Here is a 21617-nt window from a genome sequence, read left to right on the forward strand (position 1 = left end):
AGGGAGGGCTGTAGTAGGAAGTAGGACATGTTGGCAGTTCTAGGATAGATAAAGGTAAATATCTTTATAGCAGATGGAGAAAGTTAGGCTGGATTGTTATTTAAATGTCGAATTGCCTCAAAGTGCAGGTGGGGAGAGGAAGCTGCAAATACCAATAACATGTTGCAGCTGGAACTCACATACTAAGCTACTCATCTAGGAATTTCATTGATTTTTGCCCACATGGAGGGGGTTATTTGTTCATCTCCATGCCTTGAGCCTATTCCAATTTATAGTAGTTTTTTTCTTGCATTTGGCGATTTTAATTATAAAACTCTCACACTGGGTCAGGAGATCGAGACCATCCTGGCTAACGCGGTGAAACCCCGTCTCTACTTAAAAAAATACAAAAAACTAGCCGGGCTAGGTGGCGGGCGCCTGTAGTCCCAGCTACTCGGGAGGCTGAGGCAGGAGAATGGCGGGAACCCGGGAGGCGGAGCTTGCAGTGAGCCGAGATCCGGCCACTGCACTCCAGCCTGGGCGACAGAGCGAGACTCCGTCTCAAAAAAAAAAAAAAAAAAAAAACTCTCACACTGAATCACCCTGTGTTACACATATATTGCTGCCCCCTTTCATGCTTCTCACTACTTCATTCCTGGTTTTTCTTTGCTATGCCATAAAGAAGGACCCTACAGAAAGCCACCCTATTGTTTTGCCTATTAATTGTCAGCAAACTTCTGGCAACCACGGTTTTCCCACTTTCCCTGCTTCCTCCATTATAACATACAATCTGTATTCCACATTACAGGTTTTTTGTTTGGGTTTTAACATTTTTCAAGAGAAGTTATTACATTTTATGGAGTTTAAAAAATAGTAAATGTTTTGGAAAAGAAAGAATCATGTCTCCACATTCACCCACCCTTTCAACCCTAATGACCAGAAGAAGAATTCTCAGCTATGCAGCTTCCAATGACTAACACTTTGAGGATTCAGTTTGGAGATGTTGTTTACTTTGTTCTTCTGATAATTAGCTATTTTATGCATGGTTTCAATCAATCAGGGAATGTTTATTAATAGAAGAGGCTTTCTTAATTAATATTCTCTCCTATTCATTCATTCCTTCAACAAAAGAGAATTCCTTCAACAAAAGAGAATTCCTTCAACAAAATAGCAACTATTATATGTTAGGCCCCAGTATAAGGCTACAGGGATACAAAAATGATCAAATCTCTTCTCTGGAGGAAATGGAGACAGATACGATTACAAGTCATTATAGAACAATGCAGACTTACAGAAATGTGATAGATGCATAAGGCACTACATAAGCTTCAAGAAGTCATCTGGTGTTTAAGATCAGGGAAGTGGGTGTGGATATGGAGATGGTGTTGGGGAGGGTTTCCTAGAGGTGAGCAGGACTGACTTGAATTAAGAAGGGTTTCCTTCAAGTTATTTGTTTTTTTTTTTCTCTTGGAGATAATACTTCTAATGGAAGCTTGTAGTCAACATTCATTAGGTCATTTTTTGGTGCATTTATAAGAAACCCAACTCTTAAAACAAAAACAGAGTTTTTTGATTCACTGAAAAGTCCAGAGGAAGTTTAATTTCAGGCATGGCTGGATTCAGGGGCTCAAATGAAGTCAAAAGGGCTTAAATTTTATCCCTTAGCTTCATTTTCCTGTTTTGTTTTGTTTTGTTTTGTTTTTCTGGAAAGGTTATCTCCACCTCTCTACCTGGTGGCCTGTGGCACCTGGATTTAAAACATCCTGCCACGTTAGTAACTTTAGTGGAAAGAGAGTTCTTTTCTTTCCCCATAATTTTAGTAGTTGTTCCTGGGAGGGGTTTCACTGGTCCAGTTGGTTCAAATGCTTATCCCTGGACCAATAACTGTGACCAAGGGATGTCAGGAATGTGTACTCTGATGGGCAAAGCCTAGCTCAGGTGCCCACCACTGACACCTAAGAGTGAGGTACAAATGAAAGAGAGAGAAGAGGAGGTGCTTCTCCAAATAATTGGAGATTTTAAATTTAAATAGGAGAAAAGGAATTTCTGGGCATGCAGAAAAAAACCCAGATGTCCATGACAATAGCTCTTTATCAAAATATTAACAGTGACATAAACATCATATTGTACATTTTAAGAGAATTAGACATGACTTAAAATGTTTGTCAGCAATGGAAAGAACCCTGAAAATTAAGTATAGTTGTTACAAGTTTTATTGGTTTCACTTCCTGCCTTTAATAGAATGTGGGTTTGTACTTTGAAATTTCAAATGTTACACAAATGAATTGACGATTGCTTTGCAGAAATAGTATCTCCACTTAATTGGGCCTTTTTTGGGTGATGAAGTGATGTTTACAACTTTTAAGCTAGTTTTATCGTCTTCCACTGAAGGAGTTTGTCTCACTTGACTATGATTCCAACAATATGATGGGTATAGGCGGCTGCAGTGAGCCTCTGTCTGCTTATTTTGCTCCTTCTATCTTGACAAACTGAATGTCACGCAAATGTCTCCAGCCTCTGCACTGGGCAGGCAGGAAGCCAGAACCAGTAATAGAAGCAGTAGGCACTCTGTGAATACTTGCTGATTAATTTTAGCTCCGTGGGCCTGATGGGTTTTCCATCCCTATAATTACCATCAGCAAATAGTTATTGAATGATGTCCAGCATATTTTTATTTCCCTTTCCTTGATCCTGATTTTCATTTTCTATTTTACCTCTCTGTGATTTTATCGCACATGTTTCTGTTCATCAGACCAACAGAGCCTCCTGTGATTAGTTTATAATTACTCAAGTTTATTTCTACCTATGAGATATCTTTATCTATCTGTCTAAATTTGTCTTTGTTATGACCCAGTTCAAGTTCTTTCTGGAATTAGGGAAAGGAAGAAGTGTGAAAAAAAAAAGGAATTAAATAGTTTGGTTATTGAATGGCTATTTTGTGCCTGATGCTATATTAGTACATTTCCACATTTGCTTTACAAGTTAGTCTTTTTAATTAGAAGTAATGCTTAACAAGCCTACAAGTACTGACTGGGCTCACTTTATAGAGAAAATGGAGAGCAGTGAAGGGTGAGGAGGTATGAGTTATGGATATGACAATTGGGGAAAGATCTTACAGAAGAGAGATTGGGGCCGTCCAAGAAAAATCGTTATATTTGTGTAAATGGCATTACAAGGATGAAAAATAACTTTAGATATTACTTCTGTTAAAAAAAAAAAAAACTTAAAAAGATGCTAGAAAATAACATATACTTTTTTGTAAAAATCCAAACATACAGAAGGTAGAAATGTATAAAGGTAAAAACTTCCTCACACAATCCCATTTTGCAGATTTAACTATTTTTTTCTTTTTGTATTTTGATGGCAGCAAAGATGTAACTAATTTTGAGTTTTTACGTATATTCCAGATCCCCCACCCCATTTTTCCCCTCTTTAAAAACTTTTATTATGTGAAATAGAAAGTAGAATTGTGACTATCAGAGGCTGGGAAGGGCAGGGGGAAGGGGATGGGGAGAGATTAGTTAACAATTACAAAATTACAGCTAGATAAGAGGAATGAGTTCTGATGTTCTGCAGTACCTTAAGGTAAATGTGATTAACTATAATTTATTGTATATTTTCAAACGCTTTTTGTCTATGCATGGATGCATGAATGCATATATGTTTTTTAAAAACAAAAATGAGATTTTACTACATGTTTTTTTCAACCTTTATTCATCAAATGTTATTGGACATCTTTTTATCTTTTCAATATTTTCAGGTAATAGTAGCATAGTATACCGTTGTTTTAACCTTTTCCTTATTGAAGTATATTTAAATTGTTTTCAATTTTTCACTATTGCAAGACATGCCGCAATGAATATTCTTGTATCTAGATCTTTGCACTATTGTACAATTATTATAGAATTGAAATTTCTCAGGCAAATATGATTTGCAACAATTATCAAGCACCCAAAAGTGCCACATTATTGGGTGTATTTTAAAAATGCTTGTCCACTATCATTTCATTTTCTACTTTCTTTTTTTTTTTTTTTTTTTTTTTTTTGAGACGGAGTCTCACTCTGTCGCCCAGGCTGGAGTGCAGTGGCCAGATCTCAGCTCACTGCAAGCTCTGCCTCCCAGGTTTACACCATTCTCCTGCCTCAGCCTCCGAGTAGTAGCTGGGATTACAGGCGCCCGCCACCTCGCCCGGCTAGTTTTTTTTGTATTTTTTAGTAGAGACGGGGTTTCACCGTGTTTTGCCAGGATGGTCTCGATCTCCTGACCTTGTGATCCACCCGTCTCGGCCTCCCAAAGTGCTGGGATTACAGGCTTGAGCCACCGCGCCCGGCCTCATTTTCTACTTTCATCTTCCTTTAGACATTCTAGAAAAAATCAATTAGTGCAGGAGTCATGCATGGCTACTCAGGACAGGCTACAACCTGGAGACCCCTCATGTTTTGCTATTGATACAGTTTTGGTGAATCCATCCTTATGTTAAATGCATGAACAATTTAAGAGGATTGGTTTACATATGAACTGGGACGGGATTATTTAGGGATACCATAATGCTTGATGACTGCCTCCGTCCTACCAGGGACCCTGATCTGCTGTGTTGTGGCCACATGGTAGATAGGTATTGTTTTGCTTGCCAAGCATCCACTCTCCACATATGATACTAGGAACTAACATTTCCTTTGGAAAACTATCCTTTCCCTAACTTTGGTCCATGCGCTTATGGTGGTATTAACCCATCTGTAACTCTGCATGAGCCAAGTCTGGTAATATCAGAGACGGGCACATGATGAGGACACATAAGCCTTAATTCTTGGCTTTCTGGGACTACTTGGAAACTTGCCTTGTTTCTCAACAGGAATAGCTAAGCTGATACGATGCAAGCTTGGAGCAGCTGTGGTCTACCACTTAGAGACTCCATTGAATTGAGGTTTAAAAAAAAAAAAAGCAAAGAGATCTGGAAAAGATTCCCAATTATATAATTTGAATGTCTCGATCCTGAGGTTAGGACTCCTCCTAGACTTGACTATTACACACTTCAATACATTATTCCCCCTCCTTCTCTTCCTCCTCCTTCCTCTTCAGCCAGCTGGAGTTAGCTAACACTTGCATCGGAAAGGATCCTGACCTCAGAAGTAAACGTCTAAAACATGGGGGTGTTGCTCCTTCTGGAAGAGAGCGGGAGGTTAAGGTTACCAGACTTGAAGGATGATCCCAAAAGAAAAGGGGAGCCCAAAAGAGAAGCCAGTTGAATGTCTAAAAATAAACTTTACCTGCTTCACAAGTTTGGCTCGAGTTTTCTTTTAATGATTAACTAGATGAGGTGGTCAAACTCCTTCTTTATTTAAAATACACAAACATAAATAAGAATATCAATCTTCAGTTAATTCACCTATTCTGGTTACATCTGCCTCAGGTTTTCATTTTTTTTATTAATACATTCATTGCTTTTCTATTTTAGGCTGTGTTTAAAAAGAGAGAGAGAGAGAGAGAAACCTGGTAATCTTCTAAGAGAAATGTCTTATGTAGTTTTTCTTTAGGGCCTACTTTCCATATTGATCCAGCCTTTTGTTTTATCATTTTATTTATAGTAGACTTGGTAATATATTAACAGTACCTGTAAATATTATCTAGTGGAATTATGTATTAAAATATTTTAATATCTTCTTAGCGTTTGCCATCTTAAAACTGAAACTTGATAGCTGAAGAAAAAGCTCCATTAAGATGAAAAATCAACCCCTTAGTGGAATTAAATCCACAACGCTTATAAAACATTGCTTCTGTCTTATTTACATAAACTTTATACTTCTCTCTCTCATCAGTGGCAGGGGAATACGGAGTGGGATGTCATTAGTTGGATTCAATAGACATTTATTTACTTATTAATAGCTCCAGCTCAATCTGGAGCTTGAAATAGACTTGAGACTCTACCTCCTAGTAGACACATGTCTTTAGCAAGTTACTTAACTTTTCTGAATGTTAGTTTCCTTATCTGAAAAGTAAGCTTAATAATATTACCTGCCTCACGAGGTTCTTATACAGATTAAATAAGATACTCTCTGTAAAGCATTTAGCATGGTCTCTGACATTTAATTAATGCACGGTAAAGTAATTTTGTTATTATTATACTTTCAGAAAGTGAGATAGCCCTGTAGGCATACCCCAAGCAGAAAGGACACGCACACACACTATGCTAACTTCCTTCAAACTAAGCCCCTTTTCTCCTTACATCATGGATTGTGAAGTGAGCACCTGTCCAATAAAAGAAAGATTCTGTAAAATAAATCCAGGCACTGGCTGGAAATTTTCACTATATGATTTATCAGGACTCTCCCGGCTTTGAGGTCCTATAATTCTGTAAACCACACAAGTTTACATATCACTGTGGGATTTGATCCTTATGAAACCCAAGAGAACCATAGATTTTCCATATCCAGCTGAGCATGCTCAAATACAGACAGACATTTAAAAGCACAGACATTGATCACGTGCTCTTTAACCAGCAAAATACTACAGCCAAAAGAAACAAAAGCACAGAGAAATGAAATGATTTGTTTGAAGTCTCATTGATTTGCCAAGAAACTAAACTGAACGTGCAAGCTTTCCTAATTCCTAGTTGGGTTCTCCACACACTAAACATAGTGATATATAATCCTCAGATGTCAATATTTACGTTTTATGAGTTTATTGCTTGTCATGTGTTAACTCATAAAGCCATTTATTTACTTGTATCAGTGCCATCAAAAACCCTTTAATTTCATGATCACAGTTAGTATAACATAGCAGACAAAGCACTGGGCTGGGCACGAGGGGCTGGGTTTTGGTTTTGGCTTTGTCCCCCTTTCTTCCTGCCCTCAACTGCATGATTTGGGTAAGTTACTTTTCCCCTTTTGGACTGTTTGCCTTTCTCTGCTTAGGTATCTGGACTTTCCCTTCCCTTCTTCCTCAACCCACACAGAAGTAATTATGTGTCTTTCATTATCTCTAGCTGCAAAGTTTTTATTAGACAGCCCATATTTACTGGTCATCTGCTGAATGCCTCTGTGCAGGAAGCTGGAGATAGAGGTAAATAAGGTATGGTCCCTGCCCTCAGGGCTTTCCCAGTTAAGAGGGCACAGGGTGTGAAGGGAGCACAGGTCAGAAGGTGAAGGCAGGGGTGAGGGAAGGCTCCTGGAGGAGGCAGGATGAGACTTAAAGGGTGAACGGTTGGTGCTGGGTGGCAGGCAGGTAGATATAAGCTCCAGTGATGACAAAGATTATGCTGAAAGGAAGAATAGTGTTAACAGAACTAGCTTGGACAAGGGCAGAACTAGAAAGAATCCAGACTGATACTCCAAGTTGTGTGACCTTGACCTAGTTACCTCTGTTTCCTCATCTACTAAGTAGGCATAATGATCGGGTTTCCTCTTAAGGCTGTTTTGACAATTCAATGAGATTACGTTTGCTAATTTTAGTGCAGTATTTGGCATTACTGTAGATCAAATATCCCTAATCCCAAATTCTGAAATCGGAAATGCTCCAAAATCCAAAACTTTTTGAGAGCTATCATGATGCTCAAAGGAAATGCTCATTGGAGCATTTCAGATTTTGGATTTTTGGATTAGGGATGCTCTACCTGTATGTATTTCTGCAAATATTTCAAAATCTGAAAATATCTGAAATCTGAAACTCTTCCTGTCCAAAGCATTTCAGATAAGGGATATTCAATCTATATTACCAATTTATTTTCACCAACAACATTCTGTCATACCTGTTCTCTTGTCCCCTCTTTTTCTTCCAAGGACACAGGCATATTCATATCCTGCTATCAAATATATTTTGTTTATAAATGTTTTCAGTAACACACAAGTATTTGAAGTACTATGATAAAAGAAAAGTGGCATTCCATGCAATACCTTGGGGAGATCATAGACATGCTATTAATTATAATGGTCTTCCCTAGACCACTAGTTTTTAACTGGGTGATTTTGGCCTTAGGGAATATTTGGAAATTCCTGGAGACATTTTTGGTTGTCATAGATGGAAAGGGAGAATCTTACTGGCATCTAGTGGGTAGAGGCCAGGGATCCTGCTAACCATCATGCATTACATAGCACAGCCCCCTACAACAAAGAATTACTCAGCCCAAAATGTCAATAGTGCCGAGGCTGAGAAACCCTGCCCTAGATGTAACCCAGTCACTGCTTCTTTTCAACAGTCATTGGGAAACATAGTAAAACGATGTTTCTTAAGATCCTAAATTCAGGTGCAAAAGTGTATCCTTTGGATATTTTACACATTTTAACATCTCCTTTGAAAACAAAGTCCTTCAGAGAACCTGGTAGAATCATTCAAACTTTTTTTTGCTACAAAGATAATGGAAATTATTTTATTTTATCATTTTTCTCCTATATGTATAATTCAGGACAAACTCTATTTTTATGTGGTAATTTTAATGAAATTCACCAAAAAAGAGACTTGAGTAACCCTAGTTTGGGAGTCTTTTCCAGAGTAGAGAAACCTGCAATAGTGTGAGCTTGTCTCCGCCATCACAGGGATACAAATGGCTAGCTATCCAATGGTGGCTCCTGCAGCCTCTGGAGGAGAGCGCTAAGTGTCACCTTTGAGTTCCCATAGTCTTGCTAACACTGCTGCCGAAGTGGGGCCAACAACAGGGGGCTCAGAAGGGCTTGCATGTTTTTACTATCCTTCATCCATTATTTTCTTTCTTCTAGAAGCAACATAGTGATTAAGAGTGTGGGCTCTGGGTTTGAATCTGGTTCTGCCACTTGTTAGCTACAGTGACTTTGCTAAACTCCTTAACCTCTGTGTGCCTCAGATTCCTTCCCTGTAAAATGGGGAGAAACAATAGTACCTACCTCACAGGATTGTTACAAGGACTAAGTGAGTTCTCATGGGTAGAGCACTTAGAACATAGCCTGGCACATGGGCATGGTGGCTCACACCTGCAATCCCAGCACTTTGGGAGGCTGAGGTGGGTGGATTACTTGAGGTCTGGAGTTGGAGACCAGCCTGGCCAACATAGCAAAACCCCATCTCTACTAAAAATACAAAAAAATTAGCCAGGGGTGGTGGCACGTGCCTGTAATTTCAGCCAGGGAGGCTGAGGCAGGATAATCACTTGACCCCAGGAGGGGAAGTTGCAGTGAGCCAACCTTGCACCACTGCACTCCAGCCTGGGTGACAGAGTGAGACTCTATCTAAAAAAAAAAAAAAAAAAGGATACAGCCTGGCACATAATAAGCAGCAAATAAATAAATATGAGTTGTTGCTCTTACTTTTTATTCTTACTTGCTTTTATGGACACGCTGAAGTAGGCTTTAGGTATAATACGGACTTGCTGGAAGTTACATGTCATTGCAGAGTATGGAACGCAGTCACAGCCAGATTTTTTGAGTAAGACATCAAAAGCACAGTCAACCATGCAAAAATGGACAAATGAGATCACTTCAAGCTAAAAGGCTTCTGCACAGCAAAGGAAGTCATTAATAAAGTGAAGACACAACTCACAGAATGGAATAAAATATCTGGAAGCTACCTATCTGATAAGGGATTAATAAACAGAATATATAAGGGGCTTAAACAACTCAATAGGAAAAAATAATTTGATTTAAAAATTGTCAAAAGATCTGAATAAATGACATACAAATGGCCAAAAATACTCAACATCCTTAATCATCAGAGAAATATAGGTCTAAACTACAGTGAGATACCATCTCATCCTGGTGAAAATCGCTTTTATCAAAAAGACAGGGAATTATGGATGCTCTCAAAAATGTGGAGAAAGGGGAACCCTCATACACTGTTGGTGGGAATGTAAATTAGTGCAGCTACTATGGAGAACAGTATGAAGCTTCTTTAAAAAAAAAAAAAAAAAAAAACCCAAACAACAACAACAACAACAAAATAGAGCTACCGTATTATCTAGCAATCCCACTGCTGGATATATATCCAAAAGAAAGAAAATCAGTATATCAAAGAGATATCTGCACTCCCATGTTTACTGCAGCACTATTCATAATAGCCAAGATATGGAATCAACCTAAGTGTCTACCAACAGATGAATAAAGAAAATGTTGTGCATATACACAATGAAATGTTATTCAGCCATAAAAAAGAATGAAAGTCTGCCTCTTTCATCAATATGGATGGAACTGGAGGACATTATGTCAAGAGAAATAAGCCAGGCACAGAAAGACAAATACCACATTTCTTGCTCATATGTGGAAATTCAGAGAGAGAAAGAATAGAATGATGGTTACCAGGGTCTGGGAAGGGTAGTGGGGAGGGGAGATAGAGAGGGGATGTTTAATGGATACAAAAATGCAGTTAGATATGAGGAATAAGATCTAGTGTTCAGTAGCACAACAAGGTGACTATAGTTAACAATAATTTATCGTATATTTCAAAATAACTAAGAGTGGAATTGCAATGTTTCTAACACAAATACATGACAAATGTTTGAGGTGGTGGATATCCCAGTTACCCTGATTTGATCATTATATGATGTATGCTTATATCAAAATATCGCATGTGCCCTGTAAGTATCTATAACTCTTATGTATCCATAATAATTAAAAATAAAAATTTTTAAAAAGAAAAAAAACCCTATGCATTTATGGTCTTAAGACATGGCTTTGGGACCCAGCAATGAATTAGATGTAATTCTAGTCTTATATGGCATTATAGTCTAATTAGTGGAAAACAGACACATAAACAAATAAAGATACATGTGTGTACAATATATGAATGACAGAGTTACTGATTTTCTTAGAAAAGAGAAGGGAGAGATGAAAGACTCCAAAGGGGAAATTAACATGGCATTGAGGGTTAGAATAGAGAAGAAATCAATTCATTCCATGCAACAAACATTTTCAAAAGCACCTACTACATACCAAGCACAGGTCTCGGTGCCTTTCTGAAATCGCCCTCCTTTAGAGAATGGCAGCTTCATTTTTAACTTGATATTTTAAACAAATACTTCACTCAAAATAGCAAAACAATCTATTAAAAAAGGCAAAGTTCGAGGACTCACAAAATCTACTACTACTTACATACTACAAAGCTACAGTAATCAAGACAGTGTAGCACTGGCATAAGGATAGGCATTTCAATCAGTGGGGTAGAATTGAGAGTCCAGAAACCCATATGCCTATAGTCAACTGATTTTTTACAAGAATACCAAGACTATTCAACGAGGAGAGAATCACCTTTTCAACAAATGGCGCTGGGACAACTGGATAACTACATGCAAAAGAATGTTTAAAAAAATTAACTCAAAATGGATTCAAAACTTAAATGTAAAAGCTAAAATTGTAAAACACAGCATGTACATACATCAGAATCTCGGATTAGTCAATGGTTTGTTAGTTATGATACCAAAAGCACAAGAAAAAAATAGTCAAACTGGACTTCATCAAAATGAAAAATTATTCTGCTTCAAAAGACATTATAATGAAAATAAAAAGACAACACACAGAATGGTAGAAATGGTAGACAACACACAGAAATTTGCAAGTCATATATCCAATAAAGGTCTAGATCTAGAATCTATAAAGAACTTTTATATTTCAACAATAAAAAGACAACCAATATTTCAAAAAAAGCTACATTACCTGATAATTCTCTAAAGAAGATGTACAAGTAGCCAATAAGCACATAAAAGATGCACAATGGCATTATTCATTATAGAAATGCAAATTGAAAATACAGGAGATATCACTTAATACCCACTAGGACAGCAATAATTATTTTTTAAGAAAAGGAAAATAAATGTTGGTGAAGATGTGGACAAAGTGGAACTCTCATACATTGCCAGCGAGATTATAAAATGGTTCAGACACTGTGGAAAACATATTGGCAGTTTTCTCAAAAAGGTAAACATAGAATTACTATATGACTCAGCAATTCAACTCCTAGGACTTTACCCAGGAGAAATAACATGTCTATCCTAAAGCTTGTACATGAACATTCATAACAACATTATTCATAATAGCTAATAAATGGCAACAGCCTAAATGATCAGCTCATGAGTGGATAAACAAATGTGGTAGATTCATAGGACAAAATGTTATTCAGCCATAACAAGAAACGAAGTGTGGATTGAGGCATGCTACAACATGGAGAAACTTTTAATACATTATGTTAAGTGGAAGGTGCCAGACAGAAAAGACTGCATATTGTGTGATTCCATTTATATGGAATGTTCACGGTAGGCAAATCCATAGAGACAGAAGGGTAATTAATTAGTGGTCGCCAGGGGGCTAGAGAGAAGGGAATTGCGAGTGACTACTAATAGAACCAGAGTTTATTGTTGGTGTGATAGATATGCTTTGAAATTTGATAGCGGGGATGGTTGTACAAAATTAAGAACATACTCAAACTCATTGATTTGTACTTTTAAAAATGGTTAAGTTTATGCCATGTGAATTACATGTCAATAGTAATAAAAATTATTAACCAACATATGCTTCCTATTTTCTTTAGAATGTTGATACATTGATACAAATCAGCTAAAATAATAAAGCACAAGAGTTATGCCATTAATATTTGTTTTATAAAAACACATGTTTTACATTCTAGTCGAAAAGTTAAAGTTTATTCAGATTATGATCAGGAGTAGGCAGAGGCCAAGGGAAGGCCACGTTTAAAGGACTTAGTTGTCAAGACTCCTTTGACTAATTTTTAAACTCCCACATGATAATTCATCTGCTCATCAAAGCATCACTTTGAAAAAACAATTTTTATTAAAACGTTACGGTACAATAATTAGTGGGTCAAATCCTGTCTCATAGGTACAAATTAGTCATTTTGAAATATGTACGAATTCTTGTGGTGCATGGAACAGCTGTTTGACTGATGCCAACCTGTGAGGCTCTGATGTGCTACTGCAACCTTTCAGTGTGTTTCCTGGTGAAGAGTCCACCAACAGTATCTGCTCCCTTTTCCTTAAATGTGTTTTTACAAAGTTTATCCCTTGGGAGGACCACCCATGTGAGTGGATGTCAGATTCACTCATATCATAAGTCCATAAATCATATAGACTTAATCTTGTTATTAAAGCAGGTCTTTTTTTTCATTTCTGTTCCTTTTGAAGAGTTCAAAAGCTGAAATACTAGCCCCAATGAACTCCCCATCACATCTAAGGAAAGCCTAATATTTCTAATTCTAGAGGAAGGACCCTGGTCTGCACTATAAGTAAGAAGTTAGCATTTTCATTATTTTGTGTGACAAACTGTGTTCTTACCGACCATTTCACTCCAGATATAGCTTAGTATTTCTTTTTTATTGAGATTTCAGGAAATGATAGCATCGTTTTTTAATAGTAAAGATATAAATAAAGATTCTGAAGCGGTCTGTGGTCTTAGTATTTGGGAATGATTAGTCATATTGGGGACTGCCCTGATAGTAGGGTGGACTGGGGGAATTACCCTCAGAGGTTAATTATGAAATTCATGTAAAATTGATGAAAAGTCATCTTAACGGACAGAATGACAAATAAGGCAAGAAGAAGAGGGGAAAGCTAGTTGGCAAAACAAACCTCAGCAAAGCCTCTTCCAGCACCATCTAGGAAATTATAGGATTTGGGAATTCCTATCCTAGTGGGAAGGCCATAGCCAGTGTTATAAGCAAACATGGAGGACCTGCTAGCAATACCGTTCTTCTGCAAGATGGCTGCATCAGGCCACATTAACCTGATAACATTAAAATCAGATTTGCCTGCCTTCCTTTCCCCCATGGATTCATTGTTTACTGGCAACCTCTGAACATGTCTTCTATGAGACACTGTCGTAGTGCTTAGGTATTCACACTCTAGTTTACATTATGTGGGTTCAACTCTCATCTCTACCACTCACTAGCATTGTGATCTTACAAGTTTAAAACCTCTGACTTTATCTATAAGAGGGTTTTAACCACAATTCCTACCGATAGACTTGTGAGGTCATCATGGAAAATACTTGACACCGTGCCTGGCACGATGTTATTGTTAATAAATGCTAACCATTATGGTCATTGTTATTCTAATATTAGTATGTCTATGAAAATAGAATGGGCTTCTCACATGTGGCAATTATGTTTTTCATTAAAAATTACTAAATTGGGCATTTTGACTTAATACAGTAATCACCTAAACTTAGTGTAATTCTTAGTGTAATTCTTAATACGTTAATCACCTAAACTTAGTGTAATTTCCTATAAAGAATTGTAATTCTTTATAGGAAATTACACTATAAAGTGTAAAGACGGAAAAGACGGAAGGTGGGCTGACAGATTCAGGTTTCTGATCCTGCCAAGCCACGGTCATGGCAAATCCACCAAGGCCACAAAAATGCCATCTTGTGAAGCCCCTTGGGGTCTGCCTCCTGGTCTTTCCCTGAAAAAGCCATCTCAGTCAGAAGCTTGCTTTAAATTTCCTTAAGAGGAGATTCTATGGAAGAAGTAACAACATGGGATCAATGGTTCATATGGTGAGTGAAAGCTGAAATACTGATCTGCTGAAGACTGAGCTTCTATATTTCAGGTCATACCCTTTTCTAAAACCTGTCAAAGGCTTCCCTTCTGCTTTTAGGATAAAATCCAAACTCTGTGCTAGAGTTCCACAAGGTCTTTCCTCCCTGACTCCTTCTGCCTTTCCAGCCACGTTCTGCAATTCTCTCTTGCCTCACCATGCTCTAGTTCAGGGGTTGGCAAACTAGGAAAGTTTGGTAACATTTTATTGGAACACAACAAATCCCTTTGTTTAAGTATTGCCTATGGCTGCTTTCACACTGCAATGGCAGGCTTGGGTGGTTGGGAAAGACACCATATGGCCCCATTGTAATTGTATGGTAACATTTAACTGTACAGGACTTGGAAAGTTAGGTCTAGCTGTGAGTCCAAGAAAAGGAAATGATTTTGTTCATCAGCTAACAATATTTGCCATAAAAGCAAAGCAATGTGAGTGGGGACCCTAAAAATTCCCACTGTTTTCACCATTCTGACTACCACCCACTCCCCACCAAATGTCCCTGAGGCATACCCTGCAGACCTTATTACTTTGGGGCACACATTTTGAAGAGGCTGACTTTACTAATTTGACTTGGCATTTTGATTAAAATTACTTTCATATTTTGATTAAAGTTATAACTGCGTGATAGAGACATACTCATATCACCAGTGCTTTAAGGACACACAATGGGAAGCTGATGACTTCTAAACCATTTCACATTGAATCTAAATTCACTGCTTAATAATAAGTAACAATGATAGTAATAGTAACAGATGTGTACTACTCACATATAGCACCATCTTATCTCATCCTCACTTACGGTAAGTGCTTTTGTTATTCATTTTTTAGATGAGGAAACTAAGGAGAAGAGATGTTAAGTAACTTGCCCAGGTTACACAATAGGAAGTAATGAATAATGGATCTAGGATTTAAAGCCAGTAGTCTGACCACTGAGCACCAATTAATTAACTTTAGCTACACAATCTCATCATACGGTTAAATGAATACCTCATTCTTGTGTAATAATTTACAATTACAAATTGGTGAGGATCCTCATTTTCCATATTAGAAACTAAGGCATGAAAATGTTAAGAGATTTGGCAAGGTTATGTAGCCATTTTTCAGGCCAAAGAATATTAGGAACTTGGTCTTCAGTTTCTCCCGCTCAAAACAAAATGTAAACTTGAACTGTATGCAATTCTCTCTGCTATGGCAGTCGTGCACCTAGAACCCAGTGGGCACTAAATCAGAATAAACTATCTGGATGGCATTTTAGCTACATATATCCAAAATAAAAAGAGCCAAATATTTATAAAGAAAATGAGAGGCAATGTAACAGTAATAAAAATTGGAAACGACCTTAATATTAACTAGTAGTAGAACGTTTAAATTAATTATATTGCATCCATAAGATGAAATGTTGCCATCAAAAATCATGGGTGTTTGTCTGGTGCAGTGGTGCCTGTAATCCCAGCATTTTGGGAGGCCAAGGTGGGAAGATCACCTGAGGCCAGGAGTTTGAGACCAGCTTGGCCAACATGGTGAAACCCCTTCTCTACTAAAAATACAAAAAAAATTACAGGTGGGTACCTGTAATCCCAGTTACTCAGGAGGCTGAGGCAGGTGAATTGCTTGAGCCTGGGAGGCAGAGGTTGCAGTAAGCCAAGGTTGCACCACTGCACTCCAGCCTGGGTGAGAGAGTGAGACTCCATCTCAAAAAAAAAAAAGGAAAAAAAAATCATGGTTTTCTAATAATATGGGGTAATGCTCACAATAAAATAATAAGCATATATATTTTTATATATATAAACACATATACACACATACATATTAACTTTATTTTAAATATATCTTTATGAATTTCATGCTTTTATATTAGATTATGTTTTCTAAACTGTTAGTTTACTGAATAACTTCACAGGAAATGTATTAAAATATTTACCATGGATATCTCTGGATGTGAGATGATGGTAGATTTTCTTCTACATATTTTTCTGTACTTTTTTACTTTCTCCAGTGAAGATATATTACTTTTATGAGTAGGAAAGTTTCACAGTACGTGTTGTTATATAGACTGAAGTTTTGTGTCTCCCCAAAATTCATACGCTGAAATCCTAACCCCCAATATGATCGTGTTAGGAGGTAGGGCCTTTGTAAGTAATTAGGTCATGAAGGTGGAGCCCCACGAAGGGGATTATTACCCTTATAAAAGAGTCACGGAAGAGCTCTCTCACCCCTTCAGCCTTGTGAGGACACAGTGAGAAGACAACTGGCTATGAACTAGGATGCAGGTCTTTACCAGACACTGAATCTATCAGTGCCTTGATCTTGGACTTCCCAGCCTCCAGAACTGTGAGAAATAAATGGTTGTTGTTTAAGTCACCAAATCTATGGTATTTTTACTGTAGCAGCATGAACACTTACTGTAGCAGCATGAACAGATGCTAATACCCTGTCCTTCACAGCCTGCCTCCCCAGAAAGTTCCCACCATGTTTAGGGGTGTTGAGCCTTCTCTGCAATCACTAAAAACACATCCCTACTTTATAAGTAATTCTACTTAGCAACTTCCAGTTAACCAGTACCAAATAAACATATCTTGAATTCAGTCATCTGTATAAATGTTGTTTATGTAGAGATGCTGGAGGAGAGAGGAGAAGGTTATGATCTCTTTATGGTTTCATGGGATGTACTGTTTGGTCCCTTTCTGGGGCCAAGAGGGTACAGGTTCAGACATGGTTTAGGACACCAGGGTTCCAGGACTGTGTAAGAAATGTGGCTCAGGAGCTTCTGGGGAGCAGAGATGGGCCACACCCTTCCCCAGTGCATTCATTTTTCAACAGGGATTAGGAACTTTCAGAGAAAAGACTGAAATCCTGCCCACCAATGAACTGCAAACCTATGTCTGAGAAAGTAGGGTGTTTGCAGATGGAGAACAGATTATAGAGAAGAACAAGTGCGTCCTCTGAAGAACTAAACTGGCACTACAATTCCAATAAGAAAAGTTGGTGTTATGCATGTTCTCACTCATAAGTGGGAGTTGAACAATGAGAACACGTTGACACAGGGAGGGGAACATCACACACCTAGGCCTGTCAGGGGTTGGGGGGCAAGGGGAGGGAGAGCATCAGGACAAATACCTAATGCATGCAGGGCTTAAAACCTAGGTGATGCCTCATGTTCTCACTCATAGGTGAGAACTGAACAATGAGAACACTTGGATACAGGAAGGGGAACATCACACACCAGGGCCTGTCGTGGGGTGGGGAGAGGGGAGGGATATAATTAGGAGATATACCTAATGTAAATGACAAGTTAATGGGTGCAGCACACCAATATGGCACGTGTATACATATGTAACAAACCTGCACGTTGTGCACATGTATGCTAGAACATAAAGTATAACTAAAAAACAAAACAAAATAAAACCTAGGTGATGGGTTGATAGGTGCAGCAAACCACCATCACGCATGCATACCTATGTAACAAACTGACACATTCTGCACATGTATCCCAGAACTTAAAGTAAAATAAAATAAAATAAAACAAAATAATTAATTTATTTTAATTAATAAAAGAAAAGTTGGTGTTAGCAGAGAGTGGAGGTTACAGGTAGTTTCCCAACTGAAATCAAAACTTGCCTGTACCCAGCCACCCTAGCGGCACTTTTGCAGCCTTGGAGAAAGGTGCTGTGGGTGTGATTTGGAAGAATAATAACTCTGTAAAAGGTAGTAACACTTTGGGGTTTAAACAGCTTTGCAGTGGGGCTCCTGGATGAGCAGACTATAACAATTACTACCGCAATTACATCCTCTGGCTTTGAATGACATTTATATGGGTTTGGGAACAGAGATGACTCTCCCTGAGGGGGTGTTGGTAGCTGCAAAGCTGACAGGAGCAGAGTTTCAACCTTGGTGGGGGTGGAGGAGCAGAATATGTGTACAACTATCAGGATTGGGGGTAAAAACTGCCTTGCTTGGCGCAGCATATCTCCAGCGAGGAAGCCCTGTCCTGAGCCACTAGAATAGCTGGTACTGGGTGCATCTGCAGTGCCAGCCTAGCTGAACGTAGCACCAAGTGTGTTCATCTCACTTTGCTGAGCGGGAGGTGACACTGGACCAGTGATCTGAATCACCGAATTATACATTTAAAATATGTAAGGCACTAGGTAAAAAGTGTTATAAAGAAATAAGGTCATAACAAGGTAGTAAGGCATCTAGCAGATATTCCAAATTCACAAACGTCGGTCCTGCAGGATTTCCAGGTGGTGATGACTGTGATGGCAACAGGGATGGGGACAGATTTCTAGTCCTGAGGGGCATCTTTACGGAAACATCAGAGCCTGGGTCCATGGATTCTTGCCATAGTGGGGACACAACTGAACTATTTCTGGCTGCACGTCAGCACCCTTAGGCATTTCCAGAAATATTTAGGGGAAAGGCACTCTTTAAAAGGCTGAAGTAAAGCAGGGACACTCACAATTGGCGAAGTGTGAGATGCTCGGGATGAGTTTGTTTAAACAAAGTAAGCCAAAGGGACTATTAAAGTGTACGGTTCCCCATGAATTCAATGTTTTTCTTTAAGCAACTCAACTTCTGTGGCTACTTGTTATAACTATTTCAAGGAGCTGCCCTTGGAAGACTTCGCTTTTATGAGGTGTAAGAAAAACCATGACTCAGGTAAATCTGTCAACATTTTCCCATAGAAAGTTTATCTTTACAGGTTCCTCCCGCCAGGATCCTCTCCATCCGTCCACAGCCTACTGAGTAACCCACCAACTATTGCATTCTCTGCACCATGTTCATTCTTTCCTTTTTCCTATTCAAACTTCAACTATCTCTAATGGCAGAAAAGTGATCTGATATATAACGTCACCTAAAAGGACAAATGACTGACAGTAGCTCGATTTAGTTTCCATTTTAAAGGAAGATGTTTGGAGTCCACAGTGCCCTAATGGAAAGGAATTGGGCTAATTGTGAAATTCTTTCAACAAGGCAGGCCATTGGTGGGAGGCTTTTGGGCAGGGGAGCTTCCTGGAATCTGTTAATGATATACCCCAAAGGCAACTCAGCTGACTCATAAAGTTAACTCTGATGGTGCTACTAAGAAGTAACTCTGATGATGTTACTAAGAAGCCCTCAGCCTGTGCTGCCTAAAGTTCACAGAGTTTTATTTAACATATTCTTTTGAGCTAGGCAGAGAAGAAATGATCATCCTTCAATAACAGCAGGGATACTGAGGACTAGAGATAACCACTCATTTGCCCAAGTGTCTCCGCTAGCAGCTGATGGAACCCGCGCTTGTGCAGGCAAATAAAGGCAGAGGGTCCAAGACAGGGTTGTTAACCTTGGCTGTTATTAGCACCTTGGAATAATATTAAGCTGTAAGGGGCTTAAGGATCAGCTAAATTACCTGATCTGTAAGCCTCTCTCTTTTTCTCATCCCCCATATCCAATCCTCCAGCAAATCCTGCAAGCTTCACATTCAAAATAAACACTTTTCACCATCTCCACTGCTCCACTCCGAGGCCTCACCTATCTCATGTTGTGGCAGCTTCCTGACTGCTCTCCCTTCTTCCACACTTGCCTGTCTACAGTTAATTCTTCATACACCAATCAGAGGGATCCTGTTAAAACCTAAGGCAGGTCAGGGCAGTCCTTTGCTTGGAATCCTCAGCAGCTCCTCTCTGCACGTAGAGTCAAAGCCCAGTCTGCACCTGGCCCCTGGCTGCCCTGATGGCCTCAGCTCCGGTTCTCTTTGCTCCCGTCGGACTGTCTTTCCTGTTCCTCAAACTTGCCACGCACCTTCCTACCTCAGGGCCTTTCTACTGGCTATTTCCCCCCGCCCCTTGAGTCTTCCAGATATTCACATCACTGGCCTCTTTAGTTTATTCAGACCCCTGGTCAAATGTCACCTCCTAGAGAAGCACCACCCCCCGCCACTATCACTCTCTAGCCCCTCATTGTGTTTTAGCTCTCCTTAGAGCACTTTTTACCTAACACATTATATATATTTTAAAACACGTTGTCTCGCTCTCCTCTCTAGATGGAAGCTCCATGTCAGTTTTGTTTTGTTCCCTGCTGTATCTTCATGGCCTACAACAGCACTTGGCACATACTTGCTGAATAAATGAAACTGAGAAACTCAGAACAACCTATTTCTTTTTAGATAAAGCCCACAAAAATGTTTTCTTCCTGTTCAGTTTAAACTTTCCAGCACACAACATCAGTCTTGTGATTGTCTTTTTCTCTGGTGCTCCGAATTCTGAGTAACCTTTATCAAGTAACTTTGTTAGAACTCACTTTACCCAGCTATAGAATGGGAATAAAAATATAACCTACCTTCCTTCTCAGACACTTTAATGAAGCAAAGTCTTCTTTGTTCTTTGAGGAAAGGAGCCAGGCAGATGAAAATTCCTCTTACTAAGGTACAACTAAAGCCCCAGGAGGGCAGGAGCTGCGTTTTGTTCCTCCCCATTCTCGCACAGAGAAGGCCCTCATTAAGTGCTTATCGAAGTTAATATCTGTGGGACACAAACTGCATCTGCCTCTGCACCAGTAGCCACAGAAGCCGGCCCCTTTCCTGGGCTAACTGCTCTGAGAGCACCAGAATGAAATCTGACTTAGATATGACGCAGATTCCTTTTTCCAGAAGAAGCCAACTACACAACTCTTGATGAACAAATAGCTGCCAATGATGAGCACAAACCAGAGAATTTCAGAAGTGAAGAAAATTTTGGATCAGAAGATCCTGTCTCTTGGGTATAACTTTTTTTTGGAGAGACCCTGACTAACACAGCGACTCTCCTAATCATCGTGAATTTCCTGGTTCAGCTCAGAGCCACTGATTCAGCAGATATTCCCCCAGGCAGATCCTAACGGAAACCAACACGTGAGGATTGATGCTGGGAACTTTATCATGCTCAACAAGGATTTGAAAACTAAATGAACGCGTGCATATTCACACTAAGCAATTTGCCTCCCTGCCTTCACCACTTTCCCTTTTATTCTTCTCTTATCCCCTTTCTGACTCTGTTTCTATTCCTTCCCCACTCATGCCCCAGTGCTTCTGTTGGACATGGGCATTTTACGGTCCTGCAGGGCTTGAAAGATTTCTGACCTTCCAAGGTTCAGTGATTTGGTATCAGAAGATCTAAGT

General features: G+C 39.0%; 1 protein-coding gene across 1 annotated transcript in view; it reads right to left on the reverse strand.

Moving 5' to 3' along the window:
• The window catches only part of NR3C1 (nuclear receptor subfamily 3 group C member 1), a 155186-nt gene extending 134215 nt beyond the window's left edge, over positions 1–20971 (reverse strand). The window contains exons 1-2 of the mRNA XM_025387498.1: positions 20801–20971; positions 19994–20085 (exon numbers count right to left, since the gene is read on the reverse strand). The gene's annotated coding sequence lies outside the window, so the exon portion shown is untranslated. The remainder of the gene's footprint in view (positions 1–19993; positions 20086–20800) is intronic.
• Positions 20972–21617: the final 646 nt, after the last annotated feature.

The sequence above is a fragment of the Theropithecus gelada genome, chromosome 6, assembly GCF_003255815.1.
Source record: "Theropithecus gelada isolate Dixy chromosome 6, Tgel_1.0, whole genome shotgun sequence".
Lineage (NCBI taxonomy): Eukaryota > Metazoa > Chordata > Mammalia > Primates > Cercopithecidae > Theropithecus > Theropithecus gelada.